The sequence below is a fragment of the Anthonomus grandis genome, chromosome 19, assembly GCF_022605725.1.
Source record: "Anthonomus grandis grandis chromosome 19, icAntGran1.3, whole genome shotgun sequence".
Lineage (NCBI taxonomy): Eukaryota > Metazoa > Arthropoda > Insecta > Coleoptera > Curculionidae > Anthonomus > Anthonomus grandis.
Window position 1 is genome coordinate 7234757 of NC_065564.1, and position 12992 is coordinate 7247748.

The following is a 12992-nucleotide window of genomic DNA, read 5'->3' on the forward strand; positions in this document are numbered from 1 at the left end:
ATCTAAAGGTGTGTTCACACTTCTTAATTTTCTGCCTAAAAATGGCTCGGGAGTGAGTTACGCACGATGAAGCTATCGCCTGTCAGTCAAGCACTAAATGACTCATCAACCGTCAAATGTCAAAGTCACTTAAGTAACTTCTCCTCAACGTGTCAGTCAGATATCAGTTGCATCATCAAACGTCAAATGTCAAAGTCGTGTAAGTAAGTTTTCCTTGATCTAACAGTTAAATACCAATTGCATTATCAGATGTCAAATGTCAAATCTGTCAGTCAAACACTAGTTGCTTCTTCAACTGTCAAATGTTCAGTCGTCTAAATAGGTTTTCCTCGATCTGTCAGTCAAATGCATCATTAGCTATCAAATGTCAAAGTTCTGGGTCTAAAGGTGCGTTCATACTTCAATTTTCCACTTTAAAGTGACTTATGTATTAATTTTGCATGATCAAGCTGTCACCTGTCAGTCAAACACTAGTTGCTTCGTCAAATGTTAAATGTCAAAGTCGTCTAAATAAGTTTTCCTCGATCTGTCAGTCAAATGCATTATTAGTTATCAAATGTCAAAGTTCTGGGTCTAAGGGTGTGTTCATACTTAATTTTCTGCCTAAAATTGGCTCATGAGTTAGTTTTGCACGATCAAGTTTTCACCTGTTATTCAAACATTAATTGCTTCGTCATTCGTCAAAGTCATCTAAGTAATTGTTCCTTGATCTGATATCTATCAGATGTCAAATGTCAAGTCTTCTGGTCTAAAGGTGCGTTCATACTTCAATTTTACGCCTAAAAGTGGCTCACTTATCATCAGGCTGTCACTTTTCAGTCAAAGAATAGCAGTTAATCAACTGTCAAATGTCCCTTAGTAACTTTTACATAATCCGACTAACGCCTGTTAGTCAAAAACCAGGCGCTTCTTGAGTCAATGTTTCAACCTGTCAAAAAGATCTAAATGTCAGCTATCGCAAAATCAACTCAGTTGTCAATTGTCAAATGCCGTTTATGTTACCTGTCTGTCAAATACTAATTGAATAATCAGCTGTCAAATGTCAAAGCTTGTTTCTTTTTTTTTTCAGTTGGCATAATTGTCTGTACGCCTTCGTGTACTTAGTCAGAACCCTCTATGAGCGAAATGTCAATGCTGTCAATGTCAGAGCTTCACTCCTGACCTGAATCCGTTTTTTTCTAAATAATTTAATCGAGATCTTTAAACTGTCAAATGTCACTCATCACTTGTCTTGGTTTTGACCAAGCTGATGACCTGTTAAAGGTACCTTTCATTACGTCATTCCTGTCGTCAGCTTCTGTCACCTTTCAATTAAATACTACTGGATTTAAAAGCTGTCAACTGTCGAAGTTGCCCATGTAAAGGTGCGTTCATACTTCAATTTGTCCACTAAAAATGGTTCATGAGTTAATTTTGCACGGTCCAGCTGTCATCTGTCAGTCAAGTACTAATTGCTTTGTCAATCGGTCTTAATTTAAAGGTGTGTTCACACTTCTTCATTTTCTGCCTAAAAATGGCTCGGGAGTGAGTTACGCATGATCAAGCTATCATCTGTCAGTCAAATACTAAATGACTCATCAACCGTCAAATGTCAAAGTCACTTAAGTAACTTTTACTTGACGACTGGTCTAAAGGTGCAGTCATACTTGCCATCTAAAAATGGCTCATGAATGAGTTTGAATGCATGAACATTTTTCAGATAACGAGTAGCAGTAAGAGTTATCTTACTCGTAAAGGTCCTTAAGTGAGTTTTACATGATCAGTCTAACAGTATTAATCTTCAAAAGTACTAATTGGACCAATAAAAAGCAGAGACGCCATCTTGATCCAAAGCAAAAACTTTGCATGCTGTCAGCTGTCACTTTTTAAGGCACTAAAGGTGCGTTCCCAGACTAAATAATCAAATCCTCTATTGAGTCAAAGATGGCGGCGCTCGAATGGCTTCTTAATTTTTGACAGGTTAGGCTGGTTTCACACCATGCGCAAGCGCAGATCCTGAGACTGTGAAATTTGAAGATGTGTGCGCACTTAGTTTTGACAACCTTTGACAGTTGAATGACGTCTGACGTTTTTTTGTTAATTCGGCGCAGGACCTGTCGTCGCAGAAGGTTGCAATTAAAGAGTCGTCCCGAATAAACTCGCGATCCTAAGCGCATTTTCTTCATATTTTACGGTTTAAATCGCAAGTAATAACTGTCAGGTGTACACCTGTTTACACTAATGGTAAAGGCGACATTAACATGGGGAAAAAATCCGCATACCTGCAGGTAATATTAATACCGGCCAAACCTGTATGCACGTTCGCTTAAGATTTCCCGCTATGATATATCGGCTCGCTATTTAGTAATTAACAGTGATTTTCTTGCCCGCTAGTTTATCGACGCCGTAGGACTATAAACATGTATAGTCTGGCATACATCCGGTAAAATAATAATTGTCCGATATATAAATAAATATATTTTTCCCCTTCCAGGTACATCTATTTTTAAACGATATAAAGCGTTTATATAGGGGGATTAGTCCCGCATGATAGACGAGGCGAAATGGGGCTTAACTAGGGCTTCCTAGATAAGTGGCTTTTAGTTTACTTATCCCAGACTAAATAAATAATACAGTTAATATAAGATACGTCAGGGGGTGACTAATAGCATAGGACACGCATTGTATAGGGGTTGAAATATTAGCACTTTCGGCGCATGCGCGGCGGCAATGTTGACAGATATCGGCGCCATCTTGTTTCAAATTTGCGTACTAATGCAATACAAGTTTAATTGACATATGTGGTCATGGCGAACTTGTTTAATAATTTCCTCTAGTGCTGTAAAGAACGTTATTGCGACATTTTGTTACGTCATTAGACACTGTATTTTAATACCAATTTTTGTAAAGAAAAAAATAGAAAATCATAGTTGGGGAGAGGGGGAAGGCTAATTAACAACAAAGGGCCTTTTTTAAGAAATAATCACTGCACCAAAATTCCAAACATAACCTAACTTAAATGATCTGCCAGTCACCATACTCGTGATGTCCATTATTATTATTATTATAAACTATATAAATTAATTAAATGATTTAACCCTTTACTACACATAAATCCTTAAGTAAAACACATACGGAGACATTTTATAACGAAAATATTATCCCACATACCCGCATGAGGTGTCCACACTAAACACGCCGTAAATATCGACACTTGGACCCGGAACTTTGGCAAATATTCGCATTATTGTCACATTAAACTAAATAAATCGATATTATCAACTAAAACTATTTAAAACCCGATTTTTTACATAAAACCAACGAGTAATTGACGTTTGCAAACTACACGGTACAACATCGGCGGCCATTTTGGCGAAAACAATTGCGCGGCCGACTATGCGCGTAAAAAGCACGGCCTACTGTATGGACCATTCGATATTTAATTATTTATTTATTGTAATATGGATTTAAGTTAATTAGTGTCTAAATAAATAAATTATGTTATTATTATTATTATTATTATTATAGGGTGTAATTCTAGGTCATTTAATATTACAAGGGCGCAAGCGCCCGTCAACTTTTTCAAATATTAAATTGTTGCCATATTTTATTGAGCGCATGCGTCAACTTACTGAACTCAGCGTGGCCATATCTAATACTTTGTGCCTATAAGTGTCAAATGTCAATGTCAAATTTATGCTTTATACTGACTAATGCCATTCTTTTCTATTTCAGTATTTATCGGACCTGCACGCAGAGAAGAACAGAAGAAGATTCTGTAATAATCTCGGGAACCAAAAGGAACAAAGTAATCTCGTGGCAGGCGGTGAGTTTAACAAGAGAGAGAAAGAACGAAAGAATGTGTGGAATGCGCCTCTCATCTCGTGTGCGCCATAAAGCGGAGTTAGAAAATGTAAACTGCCTGCTTGGCCCAGTTTACTCTCTGCTAGACATAGCGAAGCTCGTTATGAAAAGAACGAGGTATTTAGATGCACGTGCGAGAGAGAGAGCATAGGAATGTCGTAATAAAATAATTAATTCATTTTTAAACACTCGTCACCCTTTCCTTTTAAAATTCTTTGAAATATTCAGTGTCAGCTGCACACTCAAGTTGCGCACCTTGTGCCAATGAAACCGTAGCTTTATATTTAATAACGTTGGAATATAGATGAATCAATCAGCTGATTGGTTAAAACTGGACCACACCCTTGACTTTATTGACAACTGACAGATGATATTGAACTGGGCAGTTGGTTGATAGGCAACCCACAATACGTCAAACAGCACAAGCTCTTAAAATTTACAGCTTTCACAGCTTTTAAAATTCTTGCAAATTGTCACTGTCAAATGGTCAACTGCACACTCAAGTTGCGCATCTTATGCCAATGAAAACGTAGCTTTATATTTAATAACGTTGGAAAATAAGGAAATTAATTAGCTTATTGGTTAATGCCAGACCACACCTTTGACTTCATTGACAACTGACAGATGATGTTGAACTACGCAGTTGGTAGGCAACCCACAATACGTCAAACTCATGTATCGTTGGTCACGTATTTGGGTACTTGCTTACCCTCTCTGTTTCTCAAGAACAATCAGCCGATTCGATTTAATTATTATCAAAAGTATAAGGGCAAAGGTTAACACCTTTGATTTTATTGACAATTGACAGAAAATTAAATCAAATCACCTGATTTGATTTAATTTTCGGAAGTTTAACAACAGATTCACTTACGCTAAACCACACCTTGACTTTATTGACAACTGACAGATGATGTTGAACTAGACAGTTGGTAGGCAATCCGTGATGCGTCAAATGAATGTATCTTGAACTGTCAAAAACTTACCAGATTGATTTATTGATAACTGACAGATGATGTTACACTAGTCAGTTGGTAGGCAACCCGCAATACGTCAAACTAATGTTGAATTAGGCAGTTGATAGGCAACCCGCAATATGTAAAACAGCACAAGAATATCATGATAAAATAATTCATTCATTTTTAAGCACACGTTGCCATTTGCTTTTAAAATTCTTGCAAATTGTCAGTGTCAAATGGTCAACTGCACACTCAAGTTGCGCATCTTACGCCAATGAAAACGTAGCTTTATATTTAATAACCCTGGAAAATAGAGAAATCAATTAGCTGATTGGTTAATGCCGGACCACACACTTGAATTTATTGACAACTGACAGGTAATGTTGAACCAGACAGTTGGTGGGCAACCCGTGATGCGTCAAACTAATGTTCTGTTGGTCGCGTTATTAAGTACTTGCTTGCTCACTCTGTCAAGCAAACAACAATTATTTAACAGCAGATTGATTTATTGACAAGTGACAGATAACATTGAAGTAGGAATCTGTAACACGTCAGATTAATGTGTTTGTCAAGAACAATGAGATAATTTGATTTAGTTGTCAAAAGTGCAACAGCAGAGTGGCTAATGTCAGACCACACCATTGACTTCATTGACAACTGACAGATGATGTTGAACTAGACAGTTGGTAAGCAACTCCTGATGTGTCAAACGAATGTATCTTGAACTGTCAACACATCTCTGAGAGTGGTAGGCAACCCGCAAATGTGTCAAATTGGATGTATCGTTAATCACGTGTTCAACTATTTGTTTGCCCCCCTCTCTTTAACAAGAACATTCAGATAACTTTTGATTTAATTGTCAAAAGTTTAACAGCAGATTGGTTAATGCCAGACCACACCATTGTCTTCATTGACAACTGACAGATGATGTTGAACTAGACAATTGATAGGCAACCCGTGATGCGTCAATTTAATGTACTGTTGGTCTCCTTATTAAGTACTTGCTTGCTCATCTCTGTCAAAAAAAAAACATCAACAGATATCATTGAACTGTCAAAAGCTTAACGAATCAGATTGATTTATTGACACCTGACAGATGATGATAGGAAGTTGGTAGGCAACCTGCAATGCATGAAATTGATGTATCGTTAATCACGTGTTCAACTATTTGTTTGCCCCCTCTCTTTGTCAAGAACAACCAGATAATTTGATTTAATTGTCAAAAGTTTAATCAGCAGATTGGTTAATGCCAGACCACACCCATTGTCTTCATTGACAACTGACAGATGAATGTTGAACTAAGCAGTTTGGTAGGCAACCCACAATACGTCAAACTTGGGTCATTGGTCACGTGTTTAGTTACTTAGTTACCCTCTTTGTTTCTCAAGAAACAATCAGCTGATTCGAATTAATTAGTATCAAAAGTTATTAAAATATAAATTAAAAATAAAAAACAAAGCGCAAAGGTCCTTTGATTTTATTGAACAATTGACAAATTTTATTGACAATCGACAGAAAATTAAATCAAATCATCTGATTTGATTTAATTTTCGGAAGTTTAACAACAGATTCACTTATGCTAGACCACACCTTGACTTTATTGACAACTGGACAGATGATATTGAACTGAGCATTTGGTAGGCAACCCCGTGGTGCGTCAAACGAATATATCTTGAACTGTCAAAAAACTTAACAGATTTATTTATTGACAACTGACAGATGATGTTACATCTAGGAAGTTGGTAGGCAACCCGCAATGTGTCAGATTGATGTATCGTTAATCACGTGTTTCAACTATTTTGTTTGCCGCCTCTCTTTCACAAGAACAATCAGATAATTTGATTTAATTGTCAAAAGTTTAACAGCAAATTGGTTAATGCCAGACCACACCATTGTCTTCATTGACAACCGACAGATGATGTTGAACTAGACAATTGATAGGCAACCCGTGATGCGTCAATTTAATGTACTGTTGGTCTCCTTATTAAGTACTTGCTTGCTCACTCTGTCAAGAAAACATCAACAGATATCATTGAACTGTCAAAAGTTTAACGAATCAGATTGATTTATTGACACCTGACAGATGATGCTAGGAACTTGGTAGGCAACCTGCAATGCGTCAAATTGATGTATCGTTAATCACGTGTTCAACTATTAGTTTGCCCTCCTCTCTTTGTCAAGAACAACCAGATAATTTGATTTAATTGTCAAAAGTTTAATAGCAGATTGGTTAATGCCAGACCACACCATCAACTGATTTGATTTAATTTTCGAAAATAGATTAATTTACACTAGACCACCCGTGCAGATGATGTTGAACTAGGTGTGGTCTAGCGTAAATCAATCTGTTGTTACACTTCCGAAAATTATAAATCAAATCAGATGATATCTTGAACTGTCAAAAACTTACCAGATTGATTGTCAATGACAATTGACCTGTCAATTGTCAATAAAATCAAAGGTGTTAACCAATCTGCCCTTATACTTTTAATAATAATTAAATCGAATCAGCTTGAGAACCAGAGAGGGTAAGTAAATACTTAAACACGTGACCAACAATACATTAGTTTGACGTATTGCGGGTTGCCTATCAATTGTCTAGTTCAACATCATCTGTCAGTTGTCAATAAAGTCAATGGTGTGGTCTGACATTAGCCACTCTGCTGTTGCACTTTTGACAACTACATCAAATTACCTCATTGTTCTTGACAAACGCATTAATCTGACGTGTTACAGATTGCCTTCCCACTTCAATGTCATCTGTCACTTGTCAATAAATAAATCTGTTGTTTGCTTGACAAACAGAGTGAGCAAGCAAGTACTTAATAACGAGACCAACTGTACATTAGTTTGACGCATCACGGGTTGCCTACCAACTGTCTCGTTTAACATTATCTGTCAGTTGTCAATAAATTTAAGTGTGTGGTCCGGCATTAACCAATTAGCTAATTCATTTCTATATTTTCCAACGTTATCAAATATAAAGCTACGTTTTCATTGGCGTAAGATGCGCAGCTTGAGTGTGCCGGTTGCCTACCGTCATCTGATATATCATTGGTCACGTGTTAAGTACTCTACAGTCAGCCGATTTGATTGAACTGTCAAAAGTTTAATAGCAACAGATTGATTTATTGACAACTGACAGATGAAGTTAAGTTCATATACCGATAAATTCCAATACTGATAAAATCCCATTTCCAGTGTGAGCAAACTTTGAAGCCAAGAGAGACAGCAATATAATATGATGTTAATTTGGCATATGTTAATTTCGTAGTGGGAAACTCGTCGATGCGCATGAGTGATGTTGCCTTCCTCCATCATCCCAAAACGAGGATTTTCCATCTTTCAAGCTTTGTCCAATCAACGGTCAGAATTCTTAATCATGCGCAGATGGTCAAATTCTATATAGCTTGGTCCTCTAATATACTTCTTCCTTTCACTTTTGTCGCGATGTTGCCAATATGAGCTAGACAGTCGATAGGCAACCCGCAAAACGTCAAATCGACCGTTTCTGGGTAAAAAAAAATTGCAACTGTGCGAAAATGCCACGACGTGTAATTAGTTTTAAAATCTTAATGCCTAGACGGCCGAACTGTACAATTTCCTTTATTACCATGTTTACAGGTTCTTCTTAGGCCGCACTCGAGCATTGTAAGTTACGGTTTACGTCTCGGGTGCCACCGGTGTCGTAACATGGCCGACGTGATTTTTTTTAATAATAACGACTTTAAGCGACAGGTGGCACCAAAAGGCAGGGGGGAGGGGGGGGAGTAGCAAGGTGCGAGCGCGATGACACGAGCCTTCGCCGGACAGATGGACGAGGACAGGTGCAACATTTTTTTTTTATCCAAATTCCTTAACCAGTCGTTACAGGGTCAATTTGGCGGGAAATGTTTTTTTTCAAAAACAGATGTCGCCACTCCACTGTCATATGTCAATTATTGACCCGGAGGGGGATTCCCCTAAGCACATGTGAAATGTTTAAACAAATACGAAGTGACTCACTGACGTGAAGGAAGTGCAGTAAACCCAGCCCAAATTTGGCTATGCCGGAATGTAAACGTTATAGTAAAACGTTGCCGTATTAGGCATAGATAATGGGCCGTTTAATTTAATTCCTATTGCATATTGCCGTGGCCTTAAATGGCTGGCAATTGGTTTTTAAATAAGATCATGCGTGTATCGATGACGCATGCGTCATAAAATATGGCCCGCGAGATCTCCCGATTTAATGCCCATCAGGAATGAAACGTTTCCCACGTATAGGTACGCAAATAGTGCGTTTCTTTCCGTTTTTTTTTTAATTTTATCGTCACGTCCGCTATATAGGTACGGCAAAGCGGCATTTAAACCGATAACGTCAAAAGGGTTATCTCTAGACGATAAGGTTGTGTAAAATTGTAACATTTCCGGCCCGAGAGTTTTAAAAGCGATAACGATTTTTTCGGGGTCAAGGGTCTTAAGTGAGCCCCTTTATAAACCCTTTACTCGTCCTAAAAGGGGGAATTCCCTTACCAGGTCGGATTGGTTACGCTCTCTATCTCTCTCTTCCTTCCTCGTTTGTTTTTTTGGCAGCTGCCACTTTTAACCACCTGCCAAAAGTTGATTTTAGAACCGGAAATCGTTCTGTTAAGGTGATGGGCACTTTTTTTGGGGTTGTGTTTAGTTGGTAATCCTTGTGTCTGTATAAGGGTGAGAACCGGATTTGATTAGAGTAGTTTTGGGCCCTTATAGCCTTCTTTCTTTGAATTGGTTTAGCGGTTCTGAAAATCTACTTCAAGATTTTTAATGTTAAGGTTGTCAATGTGTGGTTATCAAGAAAAGGTAAAATTTTTAATTAATGACGAAAATGTCACTAAATTTCAGGTTTTTAAGGATTTCAAGATGGCGCCCGTTAATCATTTTGAACGCTAGAAACTGTCATCTGTTAATTAAAAACTGTCAATATAAGCCACGCCTAGAGGTGTTCATATTTGATTATCCAAGATGGCGCCCGTTAATCATTTTGAACGCTAAAAACTGTCATCTGTTAATTAAAAAATAATTCAACTGTCAATGTCAGCCACGCCTAGGAGTGTTTTTATTTTTCAATTTTTGTGGGTAATTTATTTTTCAAGATGGCGTCCGTCGGCTATTTTGACATTTATAAGTTGTCAAGTGTCAATGTAAAAAGAAATCGGTTACCTCTTGGTTTAAGGCACTGTCTATTTATTTTTCAAGATGGCGCACCACCGCCATTTTATAAGTTAGAAACTGTCATTTGTCACTGCAAAAAATAGTCTGTCATTATAAGCCACGCCTAGAGGTGTTTATATTTGATTTTCCAAGATGGCGCCCGTTAATCATTTTAAACGCTAGAAACTGTCATCTGTTAATTAAAAAATAATTCAACTGTCACTGTCAGCCACGTCTAGGAGTGTTTTTATTTTTCAATTTTTGTGGGTAATTTATTTTTGAAGATGGCGTCCGTCGGCCATTTTGACAGTTAGAAATTGTCAAGTGTCAATGTAAAAAGAAATCGGTTACCTCTCGGTTTAGGTCGCTGTCCATTTATTTTTCAAGATGGCGCACCACCGCCATTTTATAAGTTAGAAACTGTCATTTGTCATTGCAAAAAATAGTCTGTCATTATAAGCCACGCCTAGAGGTGTTCATATTTGATTTTCCAAGATGGCGCCCGTTAATCATTTTGAACGCTAGAAACTGTCATCTATTAATTAAAAAATAATTCAACTGTCAATATCAGCCACGTCTAGGAGTGTTTTTATTTTTCAATTTGTGTGGGTAATTTATTTTTCAAGATGGCGCACCACCGCCATTTTATAAGTTAGAAACTGTCATTTGTCACTGCAAAAAATAGTTAGTCATTATAAGCCACGCCTAGAGACACTTACGAATGCGATGGCGCGTTCACCTGACACCTGTCATCTGTCACAATTGTCTTCTTCTTCTTAAGTATTAAGGGCCAGTTTGACGTCTGCACTTTTTTGCGACTTATCAAAGGCATCCGACCGGGCTTCGTGTGCTCTAGAGCCCATCACTACTTCCCAGATAATAATAATAATAATATTCTGTTCAATTTTGATAAATAAAAATTTTAAATATTATGTGATAATCAGTGCGAGATTTTTATACGCCTTCTAATTAATAACTTGGAGAAATACTATCGTGAACTGCCACCAGGTGTTCATCTGTCAACTGTCACAACAGAATTCTTCTTCTTCTTCTTCAGTTGGGACAAGTATTAAGGTATGTGCGTACTTCCGAGTGCGATGACGCGTTCACCTGACAACTGTCATCTGTCACAATTGTCTTCTTCTTAAGTTGGAACTTAAGTATTAAAGGCCAGTTTGGCCTCAGCACTTTTTTGCGACTTATCAACGGCATTCGACTGGGCTTCGTGTAGTTAATACGAAAAATTCAACCCATAGAATGTTCATGATCCTCCATCATGTACAACATTAAAAACAAATACTAAATTAACCATGTTGAAATATTATAACCTCAAGAGCTATTGTTTGTGATCAATCATATCGATCACTGCTAAAATCATCTTCCTAGCTACAGTAGGCAAGAAGTTAGAGCAAAATCTGTTGAGGAACAGTCTTGATTGCACCTGTCGAGCCCAAATTTCCAAGATATCTAAATAACTAATAATTTTCCAAAAAAATCATAGTAACATCAAATAAACCTTCAACCTTCCTCTACCGATCACTGCTAAAATCATCTTTCTAACTACAATAGACAAGAAGTTACAGCAAAGTCTGTTAAGAGACAGTCTTGAGTGCGCCTGTCGAGCCCAAATTTCCAAGATATCTAAAAAACTAATAATTTCTCAAAAAAATCATAGGAACACTAAATTAACCTTGAAACTTTCTTTAGCGGTCACCACTAAAATGACCTTAATAATCATAATAGGCATGAAGTAACAGGAGACTCTGTTAGGCAACAGTCTTAAGTGGATCAAACACCAAACAGGTGGTGTTTTCTCCTCTGAGATATGGATGAAGTGACGCAAGAGGTCGATGATCAGATTTCTGGGAGTTTATCTGGACCCTAAATTTCAGGATAAACTGTTTGTTTACTTCGAAACCTTAAGGACAGTATTTCATAGTATTTCACATATTTTGGAACAATTCATTTGGCATATGCTCTCCTTGGATTATTCTTCAGGGACACACCGAGTTTTGTAAGTTTAGAGATGTATATTGACCTTTCCTTCTCAATTTACCTTGGACAGAAGACGTTTGTAAAGACGTTGTACTAGAAAGAGACAGACAATGCCCATCTAGTTTCTAATGAGGCTTAAGTTCGGAAGAAAAGGAGCTTTTTTAAAGATTGACTGCTGCACATACTACGGGTGACATTATTATTTATTCCTCCTGGATCTAGACTCTGAGATAATTGAGGAAGCGTCTGGACGGGAGCGTCGCGACGCCGCCTCGGTGACGTAACGGCGCGCCGGTCTATTTCGAACGGGGCGAATAACTCTTGCCGACCTCGCAACCTAAACATTTATTTATTTATTTGTCAATAATGTATCGTTTGGTTATTTTCGGCCGATGATGGCCGATGTTGCTATGGCATTACTCACCGACACGTTCAAACGTCTGTCGCGTTTTGTCCCGTTTCTTTATTCGTTATTGCGGGTCGTGTGAACTACACGAAACCCGGTCGGATGCCTTTCGTAAGTCGCAAAAAAGTGCAGACGTCAAACTGGCCCTTAATACTTAAGAAGGAGAAGTAAATTGTGACAGACGACAGGTGTCAGGTGGACGCGCCATCGCATTTGGAAGTGCGCACATACCTTAATAATCAACTGAAGAAGAAGAAGTTGGTTGTGACAGTTGACAGATGAACACCTGGGAGCAGTTCACGCTAATATTTCGCCAAGGTATAAATTAGAAGGCGAATAAAAATCTCGCACTGATTATCACATAATATATAAAATCTTTATTTATCAAAATTGTTATTATTATTATTATTATTATTATTATTATTATTATTATTATTATTATTATCTGGGAAGTAGTGATGGGCTCTAGAGCTGGGTGTACCAGAATAGTGCATAACATTGACCAATCACAGGCGCCAGACAGCAGCAGCCATATTGCTTTTACATAAGGATTTTCCATAGGAATTAAAGTAGCCAATGAAATCTGTTTTTTGTAGGTCACGTGATACTTGACAGTT

General features: G+C 37.6%; 1 long non-coding RNA gene across 1 annotated transcript in view; it reads left to right on the forward strand.

Moving 5' to 3' along the window:
• Positions 1-12992, forward strand: part of LOC126747426 (uncharacterized) — a 61259-nt gene that overhangs the window by 35226 nt on the left and 13041 nt on the right. The window contains exon 3 of the long non-coding RNA XR_007664198.1: positions 3715-3805. This is a non-coding gene — a long non-coding RNA (uncharacterized LOC126747426). The remainder of the gene's footprint in view (positions 1-3714; positions 3806-12992) is intronic.